The sequence below is a fragment of the Stegostoma tigrinum genome, unplaced genomic scaffold (assembly GCF_030684315.1).
Source record: "Stegostoma tigrinum isolate sSteTig4 unplaced genomic scaffold, sSteTig4.hap1 scaffold_372, whole genome shotgun sequence".
In the NCBI taxonomy this organism is placed as follows: domain Eukaryota; kingdom Metazoa; phylum Chordata; class Chondrichthyes; order Orectolobiformes; family Stegostomatidae; genus Stegostoma; species Stegostoma tigrinum.
The window spans coordinates 81,604-102,619 of NW_026728300.1; the positions used below are offsets into that span (position 1 = coordinate 81,604).

At 45.0% G+C, this 21,016-nt stretch overlaps 1 long non-coding RNA gene across 3 annotated transcripts in view; it reads right to left on the bottom strand.

The window, feature by feature from the left end:
* Positions 1–21,016, bottom strand: part of LOC132208378 (uncharacterized) — a 57,826-nt gene that overhangs the window by 27,336 nt on the left and 9,474 nt on the right. The window contains exons 2-4 of one of the 3 annotated variants that reach the window (XR_009444455.1): positions 14,424–14,482; positions 8,121–8,206; positions 2,380–2,537 (exon numbers count right to left, since the gene is read on the bottom strand). This is a non-coding gene — a long non-coding RNA (uncharacterized LOC132208378). Of the gene's footprint in view, positions 1–2,379; positions 2,538–8,120; positions 8,207–14,423; positions 14,576–21,016 lie in introns of all 3 variants that reach the window. The other 2 variants (XR_009444454.1, XR_009444456.1) reach the window with 2 other exon arrangements.

Here is a 21,016-nt window from a genome sequence, read left to right on the forward strand (position 1 = left end):
ATCCTAACCGAGTCAATCTCTGATCATACATCAGACCTGCCATTCCGGGAAACAGGCTGATAAACATGCGCTGCACTGATAAACTATGAGAGCAACAGCATCCTTCCGCAGAAAAGGAGCACAAAACTGCACACACTATTTTAGGTGCGGCTTCACCAAGGTGCTGCGTAACTGCAACACCACATTCTGGCTTCTGTACTCGAAACCTCTCGGAACGAAGGCCAACAGACCATTTCAGAGACGGGAGGAACTGCCAATGCTGGAGAATCTGAGATAACAAGGTGTGGAGCCGGATGAACACAGCTGGCCAAGCGGTATCAGAGGAGCAGGAAAGATGACGTTTCGGGTTTGGGCCCTTTTTCAGAAATGGGGGAGGGGAACGGGATTCTGAAATAAATAAAGAGAGAAGGGGAGGTGGATAGAAGATGGATAGAGGAGAAGATAGGTGGAGACAGATCAAAGAGGCGGTGCTGGAGCCAGTAAAGGTGAGTGTTGTTGGGGAGTTATGATGGAGGTTCATCAGTCAAGGGAAGACAGACAGGTCAAGGAGGAGGGGATGATGCTGGTAGGTAGGAGGTGGGGTGGAGATTAGGGTGAGAGTTCGGGTTAGGGTTACACCCTAACCCCACCCCACCTCCTACCTACCAGCGTCAGCCCTGCCTCCTTGACCTGTCTGTCTTCCCTTGACTGGTCAACCCCCTTCCTAACATTTGTCTTTACCAGTCTCTTTCTCTTCACGTATCTATAGAAACTCTGTCAGTCTTTATGTTCCCTGTATGCTTACTTTACTGCATTTACCCCTTCTTAATCAATCCCTTGGTCCTTCTTTGCTAAATTCTACTATGCTGCCAATCCTCAAATGTTGTTTCCATGGATCAGATACTATCGCTAATTGCCTTTGTTAAGTCATGGATTGGTCCTCTTACCCATTTTGCTTTCATGCCAGACAGGAATAAACAGTTGTTGTAGTCCGCCCACGTGCTCCTTAAATGTTTGCCATTGCCTATCCACTGTCATCCCTTTAAGCAACTCTTTGTGATCTATCAAGGCTAATTTCATGCCTCATATCTTCAGCTTTCATTATTAAGATGCAGCACCCTGGTCTCCAAGTCAACTCTCACACTCTCCATCTTGATTGAAAAAATTCTATCATGTTGCGGCCACTCATCTCGAAGAAATCTTGCACAGCTAGATTGGCAATGATTCCCTTCTCATTACACAGCACCCAGTCTTAGATGCACTGCTTTCCAGTTGGTTCCTCAACATATTGCTCAAGAAAACCATCCCGTATCCATTCCAGGTCTGTTCTAGTTCTGTTATAAACTAGTAGAGCTCTCAACAATAAATTAGAAGGTTATGGCTTCAAGCTGTAATTTATATTTAAGCATAATTTTTAGGGTAATACTTCAATGAAGTACTGAGGAATTTGGATTGTCGGAGATGCCAGCATTCAGAAGAGGCATTAACTTGAGGCTCCACCTGCTGTTAAGAGCTCAGATCAACTGAAGTCGTGACACACTTTGCCTGGGTAATAAATTCTAGTGACAAACCAGTCCATATCAATAGTGCAAGATAACAAAGTGTGGAGCTGGATGAACACAGCAGGCCAAGCAGCATCTCAGGAGCACAAAAGCTGACGTTTCGGGCCTAGACCCTTCATCAGAGAGGGGCATGGGGAGAGGGAACTGGAATAAATAAGGAGAGAGGGGGAGGCGGACCGAAGATGGATAAAAAAGAAGATAGGTAGACAGGAGTGTACAGGTGGGGAGGTAGGGAGGGGATAGGTCAGTCCAGGGAAGACAGACAGGTCAAGGAGGTGGGATGAGGTTAGTAGGTAGGAAAAGGAGGTGCAGCTTGAGATGGGAGGAAGGGATGGGTGGGAGGAAGAACAAGTTAGGGAAGCAGAAACAGGCTGGGCTGGTTTTGAGATGCAGTTGGGGGAGGGGAAGAACTGGGCTGGTTTTGGGATGCAGTGGGGGAAGGGGAGATTTTGAAGCTTGTGAAGTCCACATTGATACCATTGGGCTGCAGGGTTTCCAAGCGGAATATGAGTTGCTGTTCCAGCAACCTTCGGGTGGCATCATTGTGGCACTGCAGGAGGCCCATGATGGACATGTCGTCTGAGGAATGAGAGGGGTAGTTGAAATGGTTCGCGACTGGGAGGTGCAGTTGTTTGTTGCGAACCAAGCGGAGGTGTTCTGCAAAGTGGTTCCTAAGCCTCTGCTTGGTTTCCCCAATGTAGCGGAGGCCACACCGGGTGCAATGGATACGATATACCACATTGGCAGATGTGCAGGTGAACAAAACGAAAATGAGCTCAAAATTCATACTGGCAAGTAGACCCGCTTGACATTATGAATTGGTGCAGAGCACACTTACATGTTGGAAGCAACTGCGGACACTTGGTTCAATGGTGCTGCCTCCAAATGAAGCTACCTCACCCAGCTGCCGAGGGATCTGGACTGCATCGTGAAGCAAAAGGCTCAGGCTTCGTTGGTCACATAAATCTGTGGGTTCAGCTACTTGTTTGAAGATATCTGCAAAAGTTATCCAGAAGAAAAATACTGACATTCCTAAACTTAAGGGAGGTAGTTGAGAGTTCAATACATCCAATACATCTTCCTCAATTGCCTTGCTTTGTAAATCATCTTAAAACATTATTTTTATGATCTTGATTGGCTATTTGCAAACAACTGTGGAAACAAAAACTTCTGTTTGTTTACAACAATGGACAATGTATGTTGTCTGATTCTCCAAGGAAGTCATTTTGTCAATTTCTTTCTTGATTGTAAATCTCAAACCTCTCTAATAGCTCCTCGTTCATTTCACAGAGGTAATCTTTGTGTGGACCTGGAAAACATCGGCACGGTCCTCAATGAATATTTTGTGTCAATCTTTACAATGGAAAAGGACACTGCAAGTAAGATATCAGGGCAGAGGACCTCGGAGCATCAGAGGTTAAGATACAGGGAGATGCAGCTGGTTGAGCAACTTTAAAAGTGGATACATCTACAGGGCGAACTGAAACGTATACCAGCTAGCGGGGGAAGTGAGGGAGGAGATATCTGGGCCGCTGGCAGCAATTTTCAAACCCTTGTCAATCACACGTGAAGTAATGAAACACTATTAACATTGTCCCACTATTAATAAACGGAGAGAGGAACAGACCAGGAAATTAAAGGCCAGTCAGAATAATCTCAGCACTGGTGAAGCTATAAAGAGGCATTCTTAGGGGTAGAATGTACTTGCAAGAAATAATCAGGGATAAACACTATGGATTTGTTAAGATGAGGTCACATTATGCATTTGATGTGGGCTTAGTAAAGTCCCCCTTGGCAGATTGAGCAAGAAAACAACAGCCATGGGATCAAAGGCAAAGAGGCACACTGGAGCCAAAACTGGCTGTGGCAGAGAGCACAGGGTGATTGATGGTAGAGGGATATCTATTTGACAGGATGTTTGCTTTGAGTGGGGTTGTGCAGGGCTTTCCACAAGGACCCTTGAAATTTGTCAAGTTAATTCATCATTTGGGCTTAAACACAGGATGTATGACTGTATTGCTAGCGAATGGCTAATTTAGTGAGGAGGATATCGATGGAATGGCCATGTAAATAACAGCCATGGGATCAAAGGCAAAGTGGCACACTGGATCCAAAATTGGTTGACAGACAGGAAGAATAAACTTCAGGAGGAGATCAACAGACTGGTCAGCTGAGCACAGCAATTGAACTCAACCAGGAAAAGTGTGAGCTAATGAACTTGGGACGGCGAACAACGCAAGGGATCACACTATGAAGGGTGTAATCCTGGAGATGACTGAAAAAACCAGCTGCCTGGGCTGGGGGTTGTCATGGAATCATATAGTACAGAAGAGGTCCTATGGCCCACTAAGGCTGTACCTCTAAAAATACACTGCAACATATACTAGTCGCATTTTTACACACGAGACCATTCTCTTAAATATTACGACATGTCAACTGCTCATCCAAGTACTTTTCAAAGGTTGTGAGGTTTCCTGTTTCAACTTCCCGCCCAGGCAATGCGCTCCAGACCTTCACCACACTCTGGATGAAAACGATTTTCCTCAAACCTCAATATTCCCGTCTTTCTCTTTAAAATTATGCTCTATTGTTATTGATGCTTTAACTAAGGGGAACAATGCTTTCTATTCAACCCATCTATACCTCTCATAATCTTATATGCCTCTGTCAGGACCTCCATTCACCCACCAAACCTTCTCTGCTTCACAGAAAATAATGTGATTTTTTCCAGTCTTTCTTCACAGCTAAAATGCTCCAACACATGCAACATCCTTTTCATTCCCTCCAGTGCAATTACATCCTTCCTAATGGGTGGTGACCAAAATGCCACACACGACTCCAGCTGTGGCCTAACCAAACTTTTAAACAACTCCAAAGTGACCTTCCCACTCTTACAATTTATGCCACAACTGATAAAGGGAGGTGTCCCATATGTCTTTGTAACAACCCTTACTAGCCTGACCTGACCCCTTCAGGAATTCATGAACAAGCACTCCAGGGTCCCTTTTCTCCTCTAAGCTTCCCAGTGTCCTGCTATGCATTAGAGTGAGATTTTATTATCACATGCATTCAATACAGGGTACAAGAGTACAAAGAAAAGAGTACAAAGTTGCCTTAGACGGTGCCATCTCAGGTACAAAGTACCTTGGTACGCAATTTTAGTTGCAGAAGTAGAAAATTTATCCATCCTTCTTTACTCAGAGTCGTAGGGGAGTGGAATGCAATGCCGGAGAGGGGAGTGGAGTCAGCCTCAATAGGGGCATTTCATCGGCTATTAGACAAGCACATGGATGATAGTATAAGGTAGGGGCGGAGGTTAGATTGACCACAGGATTAGGGTAAAAGTTCGGCACAACATCGTGGGCTGAAGGGCCTGTACTGTGCTGTACCGTTCCATGCTCCATGTGATAAAAATAAATGAATAAGTTAAAAAATTCAGCACTACAGTCTTCTTAGTATAACAGTAGAAGAATAAAAACAAAAGTTTAAAAAGTCAAACATCACTCTCCACTGGAGTCGTACCTGAGGACTGGAGGGAGGCAAATGTAATTCCTCTCTTCAAGAAAGGAAATAGGGAAATCTCCGGCAATTACAGACCAGTAAGTCTCACGTCTGTCGTCTGCAAGGTGTGAGAAAGGATTCTGAGGGATAGGATTTACGACCATCTGGAAGAGCATGGCTTGATCAAATACAGTCAACACGGCTTTGTGAGGGGTAGGTCATGTCTCACAAAACTTATCGAGTTTTTTGAGGATGTGACTAGAAAAGTTGATGAGGGTCGAGCTGTCGATGTGATGTATATGGACTTCAGCAAGGCATTTGATAAGGTTCCCCATGGTAGGCTCATTCAGAAGGTCAGGAGGAATGGGATACAGGGGAACTTAGCTGCTTGGATACAGAATTGGCTGGCCAACAGAAGACAGCGAGTGGTAGTAGAAGGAAAATATTCTGCCTGGAAGTCAGTGGTGAGTGGGGTTCCACAGGGCTCTGTCCTTGGGCCTCTACTGTTTGTAATTTTTATTAATGACTTGGATGAGGGGATTGAAGGATGGGTCAGCAAGTTTGCAGACGACACAAAGGTCGGAGGTGTCGTTGACAGTGTAGAGGGCTGTTGTAGGCTGCAGCGGGACATTGACAGGATGCAGAGATGGGCTGAGAGGTGGCAGATGGAGTTCAACCTGGATAAATGCGAGGTGATGCATTTTGGAAGGTCGAATTTGAAAGCTGAGTAAAGGATTAAGGATAGGATTCTTGGCAGTGTGGAGGAACAGAGGGATCTTGGTGTGCAGATACATAGATCCCTTAAAATGGCCACCCAAGTGGACAGGGTTGTTAAGAAAGCATATGGTGTTTTGGCTTTCATTAACAGGGAGATTGAGTTTAAGAGTCATGAGATCTTGTTGCAGCTCTATAAAACTTTGGTTAGACCGCACTTGGAATACTGCGTCCAGTTCTGGGCGCCCTATTATAGGAAAGATGTGGATGCTTTGGAGAGGGTTCAGAAGAGGTTTACCAGGATGCTGCCTGGACTGGAGGGCTTATCTTATGAAGAGAGGTTGACTGAGCTCGGTCTCTTTTCATTGGAGAAAAGGAGGAGGAGAGGGGACCTAATTGAGGTATACAAGATAATGAGAGGCATAGATAGAGTTGATAGCCAGAGACTATTTCCCAGGGCAGAAATGGCTAACATGAGGGGTCATAGTTTTAAGCTGGTTGGTGGAAAGTATAGAGGGGATGTCAGAGGCGGGTTCTTTACACAGAGAGTTGTGAGAGCATGGAATGCGTTGCCAGCAGCAGTTGTGGAAGCAAGGTCATTGGGGTCATTTAAGAGACTGCTGGACATGCATATGGTCACAGAAATTTGAGGGTGCATACATGAGGATCAATGGTCGGCACAACATTGTGGGCTGAAGGGCCTGTTCTGTGCTGTACTGTTCTGTTCTGTTCTATGTTCTATTACAGTCCTTTCCTAAGCCACGAGTTTGCAGACACTCTGAACGAGGCTTCCCCCGTGATGGTTTGTATTCCCTGCGCTGGGCTAAAACCCGCCCATCCTTGCCAGTGGACTTCACTGCTGACTGCTGTAGCTGACCTCCATCGGGCACGACAGGCTTTGCCACATTAAGTACTCTCTTATCTTATTCCTTCTTCAGGCTATATCAATCTGCCACTGACCTGCCCATCTGACTGATGACAAGATTGGAGCAGACAAGGGGACCTGGTAAAAGGTGTTTAAGATTTTGAAGGGCATAGAAAGGATAACTGGAAGCTGCTTTTTCCATTAGTTGACATGAACTCACTGACTGAAAGTGTGGCTGATTCAGAAAGTGTCTGAATATTTAAGCAGTATTTAGATAATCACTTGTGTTGCTGTAGGCTCCAGGGCTATGGGTCAAACAATCAAAAAGGAAATAAATGCCATGTGAGTTCAATGTAGACAGATCTTTGTTGAGTAGTGCAGTAACGACAGACCGCACGGCCTCCTCCTGTGCAACAAACATCCATGACTCTACAATTACACAGCTTTTCTTTGAGACATTTCTCCACTTGACTGATTCTTTGTAAATGCAAGGCCGACAAAATAAATCCTTTTATTAAAAGCTTCCATCTCACTGAGAAAGCTTCAGGCCAATTTGATAATCTGCTCTGAAAATTCTGCTCATATTTTGATAGTTATGAAAAATTCTACTATCAGGGCTGTCACAATCCACAACATTCTAAATCAATCAACAATATTCTAGAAAGATGATCATTTGCCTATACAACAAATTTTAACTGATGTTTTTAAAAAATAGAGAAATAAATCTAGATCTGTCAAAAACTAATCAGTTCTTCCTTGGACCATACCTGTACAGACCAGGTTTCAATGAAATATGCCCATTAGTTGTGAGATACATTGTTGACAATAGAACATCAAATGGGGAAAAACATGACCTCACATTAAGTGTTATCACTGCTGCAAGTGAGCAGTAGAGTCATACAGCACTTCTGAATATTTTCCAAGTATTCTAATGATGAAAACATTATTGGTAACAAAAACAGCTGCTAAGATGGTGTCGTTGAGAAGCAATGGCATCAGACAGATGTAGTGCATCATTTATCCAGCAGGAATGCACTGTGCAGATTCTGCAAAGACCACGCTATAACTTAACATTAATAGTGGCAGTGACTAAATAGAGAAATATACTAAGACAGCAAACCTTTTGTTAAACAGTACCCGTGGTACCAGGAATGGGCTGAATAATCAAAAATTCCAGTTGATCAATAGGTCCACACACACAAAAAACACACACTCAATAACAGGAACATAATGCATGGGATATACACATTACTGTTCTCCTTCATTTACAGCATAAATAACTTCAGTAATGATGCAACTTCGCCTTAACTCAAACTTACTGGCAGGGAGCCTTCTCACTTGCACCCTCACCAGACATCACAGAGATGATGAGAATACAGTAAACATCTGGTGTGTAATTTTTGTCAGTTTATTGAGTGGGCTAGTTTGTTAAACAAAGTTTACGTACAGTTAAATCTACAGTTTACATGTGTATCAGCAATGATAGATTTAGTACTTACACTTGTATTTTTTCCTCCAGATGACCCTTGGACAGACACATCAAGCCAATTTTCAAAGAAACACTCTGATTCTTCCACTCCTACCCCTGGAAAAGGAAGTTACAGAATGTCACTGACTGACTTTACTTATTTGAATACAGCATAAGATACATAGAACATAGAACAGTACAGGCCCTTCAGCCCATGATGCTGTGCTGAACTTTTACCCTAAACCTCAGGTCTATCTAACCTCCACCCCTATCTTGTATTATCACCCATATGCCTGTCAAATAGTCACTTAAATGCCCCTGATGAGGTTGACTCCACAACCCACTCCAGCTGAAACAAAGATCTCTTTGAATTGTCATTTGTCAGACATGTATTGAATCAAAAAACAAATTTCTCACTTCCACAGATTTCTACAGCATGTTAATATGATTTGTGAAAGTTAATATTTCACCCTTTTATTTTACAAATACAACTTTAAACAAAATGCCACTATATGGAACTTGTATGTTGGTATTTGTGCAGATGCCAATTCAGTTTGTGTGATCTGTTTCTATGCAACGAGTGATAAACACTTCGAATAAAATGGTTGAGAGCAGTATATGTGAGATTTAATACCATGCTTTATCTGCAGATAACTCATCTGCAGGTAGTTATTCATGAGACTCAACTGACATCATGTCTCAGGGGAGCTTGTGACCTCTGGGTTAGGTACTGTTTGACCGTTGCCTACTGGTCACTAGTTGAGACGAAAGAGAACTACTAGCTGCTATCCATTTTCAACAAGTGATCACGATAATCTACCTGCATTTCAACGTCCCATCAACATTCAAGAATAATAAAATGTGAGGCTGGATGAACACAGCAGGCCCAGCAGCATCTCAGGAGCACAAAAGCTGACGTTTTGGGCCTAGACCCTTCATCAGAGAGGGGAATGGGGTGAGGGTTCTGGAATAAATAGGGAGAGAGGGGGAGGCGGACCGAAGATGGAGAGAAAAGAAGATAGTTTGTGGAGAGGAGAGTATAGGTGGGGAGGTAGGGAGGGGATAGGTCAGTCCAGGGAAGACGGGCAGGTCAAGGAGGTGGCATGAGGTTAGTAGGTAGGAGATGGAGGTGCAGCTTGGGGTGGGAGGAAGGGATGGGTGAGAGGAAGAACAGGTTAGGGAGGCAGAGACAGGTTGGACTGGTTTTGGGATGCAGTGGGTGGAGCGGAAGAGCTGGGCTGGTTGTGTGGTGCAGTGGGGGGAGGGGACGAACTGGGCTGGTTTTAGGATGCGGTGGGGGAAGGGGAGATTTTGAAGCTGGTGAAGTCCACATTGATACCATTGGGCTGCAGGGTTCCCAAGCTGAATATGAGTTGCTGTTCCTGCAACCTTCGGGTGGCATCATTGTGGCATTCAAGAATTGTTGCTCGAAGAGGCTTCTGTGTAACAAGTAGGAGTAGAATCAAGATCAACCATGTTGTTTTCCCAATGTGAACCAGCTGCCAACACCATATATATGGGACCATCTTAATCATTCTTCTACAATTAACTTTTACAACAGACAACAGGTGCAGGAGTAGGCCATTCGGCCCTTCAAGCCAGCACCACCATTCATTATAATCATGACTGATCATCCACAAACCGTATCCTGTCCCTGCCTTATCCCCATAACCCTTGATTCCACTATCTTGAAGAGATCGATCCATCTTTTTCTTGAAACGATCCAGAGACTTGGCCTCCACAGCCTTCTGGGGCTGAGCATTCCATATATCCACCACTCTCTGAGTGAAGAAGGTTTTCCTCAACTCTGTTCTAAATGGCCTACCCCTTATTTTTAAACAGAACCTCTGGTTCTGGACTCACCCATCAGCGGAAACATGCTTCCTGCCTCCAGAGTGTCCAATCCTTTAATAATCTTCTGCATCTCAATCAGACCCCCTCTCATCCTTCTAAGCTAGGTCCCTGTACAGCTGCAGAAGGACGTCTTTGCTCCTATACTCAATTCCTCTTGTTATGAAGGCCAGCATGCCATTGGCTTTCTTCACTGTCTGCTGTACCTGCATGCTTGCTTTCATTGACTAATGTACAAGAACACCAAGATCACATTGTACTTCCCCTTTACCAACTTGACTCCATTGAGATAGTAATCTGCCTTCCTGTTCTTGCTACCAAAAAAGTGGATAACCACACATTTATTAACATTAAACTGCATCTGTCAGCCATCCGTCCACTCACCAAGCCAATCCAAGTCATCCTGTATTCTCATAACATCCTCCTCACATTTCACACTGCCACCCAGCTTTGTGTCATTGGAAAATTTGCTAAGATTACTTTTAATGCCTTCATCTCTATCATTAATGGATATTGTAAACAGCTGTGGTCCCAGCACCGAACCTTGTGGTACCCCACTGGCCACTGCCTGCCATTCCGAAAGGGACCCGTTCATCACGACTCTTTGTTTCCTGTCAGCCAGCCAATTTATAATCCAAGTCAGTATTTTGCCCCCAATAACATGTGCCCTGACTTTGCTCACTAGTCTCCAATGTGGGACTTTATCAAAGGCTTTCTTAAAGTCCAGGTTCACTACATCCACTGGTTCTCCCTTGTCTATATTCATAGTTACATACTCAAAAAATTCCAGAAGATTCGTCAAGCACAATTTCCCCTTTGTAAATCCATGCTGACTCTGACCTATCCTGTCACGGCTATCCAAATGAGTTGTAATTTCATCTTTTATAATTCACTCCAGCATCGTTCCCACTACTGACATCAGTCTAACCGGTCTACAATTTCCTGTTTTCTCTCTCCCTCTTGGACTCACCCATCAGCAGAAAAATGCTTCCTGCCTCCACAGTGTCCAATCCATTCATAATCCTATCCGTCTAAATCAGATCCCCTCTCATCCTTCTAAACTCGAGAGGACACAAGCCCAGTCGCTCCAATCTTTCAACATATGATAGTCCCGCCATTCCGGGAATTGACCTTGTGAACCTACGCTGCACTCCCTCAATAGCAAGAATGTCATTCCTCAAATTGGGAGACTAAAACTGCACACAGTATTCCAGGTGTGGTCTCACCAGGGCCCTGTACAGCTGCAGAAGGACCACTTTGCTCTTATACTCAATTCCTCTGATCTGATTGAGGCATAGAAAATTATGACAGGCACAGGCAGAATACATTGTGAGAATCCTTTCCCCAGGGCACATGTGTCTAAGACCAGATGGCACAAGGTTAAGGTGAGGATGAAACCAGATGGCACAAGTTTAAGGTGAGGAAGTCTGAGGAAAAGCTTTTTCATGTCAAAACTGGTAGACGTATGGAGCACGCTGCCTGAGAGGGCAGGAGAGGCAGGTATTCTCAACATTTAAAAAGCATCTGGGATGAGCATTTAAAATGCTAGGTCAAAGTAGGCTCTGGACCAAGTGTAGATAAATGAGATTAGTGCAGTTTGGTGTTTGTTGGTAGGCATAGATATGGTGTTTCTATGCTGTATGACTCTACGAGATTGACGGTCACAAAATTTTATTCAACATCTGGCCGTTTATTCCTTGACATTAACTGGATGATGTTCATATTGTGCGCATTATACACGTCATTCTCCAGCACTAACATTTGTAACCGTGAAGAACCGTGAGGAAGAAAGGCTGAGGGTCTTAGGTCTGTTCTCATTGGAGAGAAGGAGGTTCAGAGGGGATTTAATAGAGACATACAAGATGATCAGTGGACTAGATAGTGTGGACAGTGAGAGCCTTTTTCTGAGGATGATGGCATCAGCTTGTCTGAGGGGGCAGAGCTACGCATTGAGGGATAATAGATTTGAGATAGATGTCAAAGGCAGGTTCTTTAGTCAGAGAGCGGTAAGGATCGCCCTGCCTGCTGATGTAGTTCACTCAGCCACATTGGGGGCATTTAAACAGTCCTTGGATAAGCATATGGATGATGATGGGATAGTGTTGGGGGATGGGTTAAGATTAGTTCACAGGTCGGCGCAACATCGAGGGCCAAAGGAACACTGGCTTTGTGTCCCAGAAATAGGTCCAGCATTGCACTGTCCCTTACAAGCTCATCTCCATGTTCATGTAAAATAATCTATCAAATGTATTTAAAGAATTATTTCCCAAGTCAAACTTTTATCTAATCTCAATTAATGTTGTGCAGTTGAAATCCCAGAATATAATTATTATTTTATTAGCTTCTCACCCCTCAGTGAATTCCCTGCTCTTCAACTGCCCACTGCTTGCAAGGCCGATAGCTTAAATTCCTCACAACATTAGCAAACCCTTGTGCAAGGATTTTGGTTCCTTTCTGCTTCAGCTGCAGACCAGCCCACTTGTAGAGGACATACCATCCTCACAAATTCTCCTTCAGATCCAGGAGTCTAAATCCCTCCCCAAACACAAACACTTGAGCCAAGCATTCATCTGTTTTCTTCCCCTTTTTCTTGCCTTCTCAGCATGTGGCACCAGGAATAATCCAGAGATTACAACTTTACAGGTCCTGCTATTTAATCCACTGCCTAGCTCTCAGAACGCTTGGTGCAAGCGTTACCCCAAACCAAATCACTCATCTTACCAATGTGTACATCGAGCTGTGTCTTACGGTCCTCCTCCTTCAGGATCCCCTTAATGACATTGTTGACCTGGTTAATATGCCACAATGGAGTCACAGGTACGACTGTGAAAAATCTGGTCCACCCAGATCGTTGCAATGAGCAAAAAAGCACACCATTTGTCTCTACTTGCCAGGGGGCTAAGGCAGTTTGGTGTGTCCACAAGGACAACTTTCATTGATGTACCAGAGAAAGCATCCTATCTGGATGCATATCACAGCATGGTTCCTCTAGCTGAACAATCCCTATTTATTATGGCTCTTGCCTTTCTTCTTCCAGGCAGAATTGGAGAGAGCGAGCGCGCGACAGACAGAGCGAGAGAGATGGGCAATGAGGGAGAGAGAGACAGACAGACAGACAGAATGGGCGACAGAATGTGAGTGTGAGCACGCCTGCATCAGACAGTGAGAGAGATGTTGCTGAGGTGGAGATAGTTGAGAGTGTTGATCACCAACGATCTCTCCTGGTCCACCCAGATCGTCACAATGGGCAAAAAAGCACACCAATGTCTCTATTTCCCCAAGAGGCTAAGGCAATTCAGTGTGTCCACAAGGACAACAATTATTGATGTACCATAGAAAGCAACCTATCACGGCATGGTTTGGCAACAGCTCATCCTCAGGTCATAAGAAACTACAGAGTCGTGAACACAGCATAGTCCATTATGCAAACCAGCCTTCCATTCTTCTGTTTGTGCCTGTGAGTCAAGTGATGGGGGATAACAGGGAGAGGAGAGATAATGACAGGGAGAGAGGGAGGGAGAGAGGGAGAGAGGGAGAGAGGGAGAGAGGGAGAGAGGGAGAGAGGGAGAGAGGGAGAGAGGGAGAGAGGGAGAGAGGGAGAGAGGGAGAGAGGGAGAGAGGGAGAGAGGGAGAGAGGGAGAGAGGGAGAGAGGGAGAGAGGGAGAGAGGGAGAGAGGGAGAGAGGGAGAGAGGGAGAGCATGAGAGAGAGGGAGAGCATGAGAGAGAGAGAGAGCATGAGAGAGAGAGAGAGCATGAGAGAGAGAGAGAGAGCATGAGAGAGAGATGAGATGAGGAATAAGAAATGATGAGTGGTCAATACCTGGAGGAAAAAAAGAACCGTGTGTGAGCATTAAGAGAAGCCGCTGGCTGTAATATGGAGGCTATTGTTTTACTGATTGTACGAAACGAAAAGCAAGTGTCACCTCTTGGTGTTAGGGGACAGGAGATGCGCATTAGAGAAGGAGATATAGTCAGCCTGGTTAGAGACAGCAGACACGTTGCAAATGCATAGAAACTGAAATTAAAGCTTTCTTGTCAATGTGTAAAGAGGTGAGACAAATATGACCGGCTAATATTGTACCTTTGCGCTCAGTAAAATGATAGAATCATGATTCAGGGAATCCTTACAGTGTGGAAACAGGTCCGTCAGCCCAACACGTCCACACTGCCCCTCAAAGCTTCCCACCCAGACCCATCCACCTATAACTCACCTAACCTACACATCACTGAACACCTTGGGAAATTTAGCATGGCCAATCCACCTAACTTGCACATCTTTTCACCGTGGGAGGAAACTCGAGCACCCGGAGAAAACCCATGCAGACACATGGACAATGTGCAAACTCCACACAGACAGTGACCTAAGGGCGGAATTGAACCCAAGTTGTTGGTGCCATGAGGCAGCAGTGTTAACCAGAGCCCCTGTGCTCTTTATTATGCCAATTAAGCTGCAAGCATTTTTTTTTAAGAAAGTAAACTTACCATCGTCACAGGATGCGAGTGCTTTCAATTTCTGTCAGCTTGGAGAACTTTATCCGCATCTGCAAGGGCAAGGTGATGGCAATGGTGTGAGACTGGTTAATATTCTGCAGCTCGCCGTGCAAAAAATTAACAGCATCTCCAATGCTTTTTACCTCGGGGCATAACAGAAAGACAAGAACATGAAAAAATCCTGAAATCTTCCTCCAATTTCAATCTCAGTTGGACCATCCCTTCATCAAAAGCCACAACCAAACTGAACAGTAACTTGGTTCACTCCAAATCAACTATAACACTAATTTCCAAAACTCAATGTCCTGTTTTTCGAAGATATCTGCATGTTCCATGGAAAATCATGTATTTTCCACTGCCTACCAGGCCAATCATTTGTTCACTATGATCTCTGTCTCTCTCTCTCTCTCTGTATCTTGCCCTCTTTGATTTCTGTAATTCACGCCCTCCCTACCCTCAGCTACCTGTGCTCATATGCTCGAGGCTTCTCCAATTTTCTGATGTTCGTGCTAATGCTTTAAGATCCCCGCACTGAATGTCAGCAATTTTTTTCAAAAGCCTCAATGACTACTGCCCAGTGGCTCTGACATCCATATTTATGACTATGAAGTGCTTTGAGAGGTTGGTCATGGGCCACATCAACTCCAGCCTCCCACATTACCTTGATCCACTGCAATTCACCTACTGATGCAGCAGATCCATGGCAGATGCCCTCTCCTTGGCTTTACACACATCTCTGGAACGTCCAGATAACAAGGGCATCTACGTCAAGCTCCTACTTATTGAGCACATCTCCACCTTCAACACCATAATTCCATCTGCCCATCCTGGGCCTCCTGCAGTGCCACAACAATGCCACTCAAAGGTTGCAGGAACAGTACCACTTATTTTGCTTGGGAACCCTGCAGCCTAATTGTACCAGTGTGGACTTCACAAGCTTCAAAATTTCCCCTCCCCACCTACATCCCAAAACCAGCGCAGCTCATCCCCACCTCCCTAACCTGTCATTCCTCCCACCTATTGACTCTCCCACCTCAAGCCCTACCCCCATCTCCTACCTACCAGCCTCAGCTCCACCCCCTTGGCCTGGTCGTCCTCCCTGGACTGACCGATCCCCTCCCTAACTGCCCACATACACTCATCTTTACTGGCTCTATCCGCCGCCTCTTTAACCTGTCTGTCTCCTCTTCACCTACCTTCTCCTTTATTCAGAGACAAAGGGAACTGCAGATGCTGGAGAATCCAAGATAACAAAGTGTGAAGCTGGATGAACACAGCAGGCCAATCAGCATCTCAGGAGCACAAAAGCTGACATGTTGGGCCGAGACCTTTCATCAGAAAAGGGGGAGGGGGAGAGAGTTCTGAAATAAATAGCGAGAGAGGGGGAGGTGGACCGAAGATGGAGAGAAAAGAAGATAGGTGGAGAGGAGAGTATAGGTGGGAAGGTCGGGAGAGGATAGGTCAGTCCAGGGAGGACAGACAGGTCAAGGAGACGGGATGAGGTCAGTTGGTGTGAAATGGAGGTGCAGCGTGAGGTGGGAGGAGAGGATAGGTGAGAGGAAGAACAGGTTAGGGAGGCGGGACAAGCTGGGCTCGTTTTGGGATGCAGTGGCGGGAGGGGAGATTTTGAAGCTTGTGAAGTTCACATCGATACCATTGGGCTGCAGCGTTCCCAAGTGGAATATGAGTTGCTGTTCCTGCACCCTTCGGGTGGCATCATTGTGGCACTGCAGGAGGCCCATGATGGGCATGTCGTCTAAGGAATGGGAGGGGGAGCTAAAACCGTTCGCGACTGTGAGGTGCTGCTGTTTACTGCGAACCGAGCGGAGGTGTTAGCTTGCACTCACTGGAGCACTGCAGCAAGCCTGAGACAGAGATTTTGGACAGGGATCATGATGGGGCGCTCAAGTGACAGGCAATTGGAAACCTGGGGCCATTCTTACGGCCAGAAAAAAGGTGTTCTGCCAAGCGGTTGGTCAGTCTGTGTTTCGTCTCCCCAATGCAGAGGGAGACCATATTGAGAGCAGTGAATACAGTAGACTAGATTGAGTGAAGTGTGGGTAAATCGCTGCTTCCCCTGGAAGCCTTGGATAGTGAAGCGGGAGGAAGTAAATGGGCAGATGTTATGCCTTCTGTGGTGGCATGGAAAGTGCTGTTGGGTTATGGGGAGCTGTTGGGAATGGATAAGGAGTGGATCGAGGTGTCCCGATGGAATGGTCCCTGCGGAAGGCTGACAAGAGAGGGGAGGGGAATATATGCCTGGTGGTGGGATCTTGTTAGAAATCGTGGCTGATGTTCTTCTCGATGTGGATATTGATGGGTTGGTCATTGAGGACCAGGGAACCTCATCAGGGGTGAGGCCAAAGTGTAGGACATGGGTTGGACATGGCTGAGATCTCTGTCAACCACGAACGCAAGGATGCTCAGGTGAGGAAGAATGTAGACATTTCGGAAACCCTCCAGCAAAAGATGATATCATGAGTTCAAGTGGATCTGTCTGGACAGTCCTGTCTGAAGATTTTGTGATGTAAGACTCTGTTGTTTGTCATAAAGGATATGGTTGAGTGATCATATTCAAATAGAAGAGACCAAGAATGTGAGGCTGGAGAATGGGTTGAGAACCATGCCTCTAGGATTCCTCTGCATGTCTATGCTTGGCTTGGGCTACTATGGTTACCATGTCCCAGTTTTGTATGAGAGGCGTGATTCTCCACCCATAATGCAACCAACAAGCAGATACAATTGGGCCCCCACATACAAACCCATATAGATCAAAACCGGAAGTGACAGTACTCATGGTAACAGACCGGACAGTATAAATTCCAGACAGAGTAGAGTAACATTGTTTTGTTGGAGGCTCTAGTGATGATGTCATTGATCATGGTGACGAAACGTCTGAATGAAAACAAGCCAACTCGGCGAGCAAGTCAACAACCGCAATTTGAACTATCTTGTTCAAGTGTTTCATTTTTGATCTTGAATGTTAAATCTCGCTCCAACACAGGGATGGAAGATGACAGTCAACAGCTGCATTCTAACTAATTCATATCGAATCATTGTTTTGACCAGTCCAGAAACATGTAGGTTAGGCGGATTGGGAATGCTGAATTACCCACATTGCCCACATACGTGTAGGTTAGGTATATTCGCCATTGGAAATGCAGGCTGACAGGGATAGAGTAGGGAATGGGGATGGGTCTGGGTGGGATGCTCTTTGTAGGGTTGCTGTGGACTTGTGGAACTGAATGGCCTGTTTCCACACTGGGGATCCTATAAACCTAGGTTTTACTCAATTCAAGAGAGAGTGAGTTTATCAATTGCTAAACGCAAGAAGTCATAAGGCACCACAAATATGCACAAGTTAGACACAAGAAATTAGCTCAAAAAACATAAAAGTTAAGAGGGATACGGATAGTTCAGAATTTGGATTGTTTGTGAAGAATAGAAAGTGGGATGTTGTGGCCACTAAGTTGGGCGATCCCTGTAATGCTGATATGAATTCAGCAGTTAATTTTGAGATTCTTGTTGAAATTCTTTTGACCTTGTTTCCTTTTTGACATCGCCCTGGTTTGCAGAGCTCAGAGCAAAAGATTGTCTTTTCTTCTAACCTGCAGCGTAGGCCTATGAAATGGCTGTCCTAGAACTGCGACCTCCACAACTCCGTAGACCACATGAGCGTATTCGCCCAGGAATACACACACACTGACATTAAAGAACTATTGGGATAACAATACTCAGCATGGGACTGGAAAAGACAGCATGTAGAAACAGAAAACAGCTGTAAATAATGTCAAGAGGTCAAATAAAGTTATAAAGCAAAATTAATGGCTCTTTGCTTGCGTGCTCATTGTATTCAGAACAAAATCAACAAATTAAGAGCACACATACAGGTTGACGGGCATGATTTGAGAGCTATTACAAAGACATGGTTCTAAGGAGATCAACACTGGAGGTAAATGTGCAGGGCTACGTGACATTCAAAAAAGACAGGCAGGAGGGAAACTGACTGTAAGTGATGAAATTACTGTGAGAATAAGAAACAATCTTCAATCAGAAGATGTAGAATCCAATTTTATTTATTTGTTAATGGGAGGAGGACATCACTAGCTACGCAGTGTTTATTGTCCATCCCTCGTTGCCCAGGGGACAGTTCAGAGTCAATCATATGGCTGTGGGTCTGCAGTCACAAGTAGGCCAGACCACGTAAGGATGGCAGTTTGCTTTCCTAAAGGGCATCAGTGAAGCAGTTGGGTTTTTCTGACATTTGGCAATGATTTCATGGTCATCATTAAATTCTTCATTCATGATTTTCTTTTATGTTCAATTCAAATTCCACCATCTGCTGTGCTGTGATTTGAACACAGGTCCCCAGAATGTTATCTCAGTCTCTGAATTAACAGTCCAGCAATACCACCACTGGGCTATTTCCTCCCCAATCTTGGAACAAGAAAACCTGTAGCTGACTCCCACATGGGGAAAAACACTGAACCAGGAGCTTCTTCAAACGGGGTGATCGCCTCTCCTTACATTTTAAAATAGCTATGAACAATCAGGAACTTGTGGGAAGCTACTAAATTGGGGGAAGGAGTATTAGGTAGGAGCTGAGCAGTATTCATTGGGAGGAGCTTTTATTGAACAAGTCGACATTTGATACGCGGGAGTTATTGAAAGACCTACTGATCAGCATTCAGAACTGGCCTATTCCAGGGAAGGAGGAATGACAAGGATGGCAATCTAAGGACATACGGACATAAGAAATAAAGCAGGAGTAGGTCATCTGTCTCTTTCAGCTCACTCTGCCATTCAATAAGGTCATGGCTGATCTTTGTGTGGACTCAGCTCCACTTAGCCGCCATTCACCATAACCCTCAATTCCTTTCCTGTTCAAAGATCTACCTGTCTTGGCCTTTAAAACATTCAATCAGGGAACCTCAACTGTTTCACTGAGCAGAGAATTCCACAGATTCACAACCCTTTGGATGAAGCAGCTCATCCTCAACTCAGTCTTAAATCTGTTCACCCTTATTTTGAGGCTGTGCCCCCCAGTTGTAATTTCACCCATCAGTGGAAACAACTTCCGTGTTTCTTTCCTATCTATTTCTTTCATCATTTTAAAAGTTGCTATTAGAACACCCCTCATTCTTCGAAGTTTCAGTGAGTGCAATCCTAGTCTCCTCAATCTCTCCCCATACAGCAACATTTTCAATTCTGGAATCATTCTTGTGAAGCTCCTTTGCACCCCCTCCAGTGCCAGCACATCCTTTTTAAAGTGAGGAGACTAAAACTGTACAAACTACTCTACATCAAGCTTTACCAGCACCCTATACAACTGGAGCATCCCCTCCCGATTTTTAAACTGCATCACTCGAACTATAAGGGACACTATTCCATTTGTTGCCTCAATTACCAGCTGCATCTGCAAACGTTCTGTGATTCATACACAAGGTTGCCCAGCTCCCTCTGCATAGCAGCATGCTACAATTTTTCACCATTTAAGTAATACTCCATTTTGCCCTAATTGCTACCAAAATGGACAGCCTCACATTTACCATCATTGCACTCCATCTGCAAGACCCTTGTCCATTCATTTAAACTTTGTGTCCATCTGCAGATTTTCATTATCCTCTTTACTCTACCACTCATTTTAGTGTTAAATGTGATCTGTGAACTGTAATAGTACATGGAACAACACAGCGCAGAACAGGCCCTTTGGCCATCCATGTTGCGCTGACCTGTGAACTAATCTAAGCCCATTCCCCTACACTATCCCATCAGCATCCATATGCTTATCCAAGGGCTGTTTAAATGCCCTTCATGTGGCTGAGTTAACTACATTGGCAGGCAGAGCATTCCACCCCCGTACCACTCTCTGAGGAAAGAACTTGCCTCTGACATCTGTCTTAAATCCATCACCCCTCAATGTGTAGCTGTGCCCCCTTGTACCAGCTGAAGTCATCATCCTCGGAAAAAGACTCTCACTGTGCACCCTATCTAATCCACTGACCATCTTGTATGTCTCTACTAAATCCCCTCTCAGCCTCCTTCTCTCCAATGAGAACACACCCAAGTTCCTCAGCCTTTCTTCATAAGACCTTCGCTCCAGACCAGGCAACATCCTGGTAAATCTCCTCTGCACCTGTTGCAACGATTCCACATCCTTCCTGTAATGGAGCGACCATGCAATATTCAAAGCGAGGCCGCACTAGCGTTTTGTAGAGTTGCAGAATGACATCACGTCTCCGCAACTCAATCCCTCTACCAATGCAACCTAAAACACCATCAGACTTCTGAACAGCACTATCAACCTGGGGGGCAGTTTTCAGGAACCTATGTACATGGACACCAAGATCCCTCTGTTCATCTCCACTACCAAGAATCTTTCTGTTGACCCGGTGTCCTGCCTTCCTATTATTCCTCCCAAAGTGAATCACCTCACATTTATCCGTATTAATCTCCATTTGCCACCTTTCGGCCCAATTTTGCAGTTTATCCAAGTCTCCCTGCAACCTGCAACATTCCTCCACAATGTCCACCACTCCATTGTCTTTAGTGTCATCTGCAAACTTACTAACCCATCCACCAAT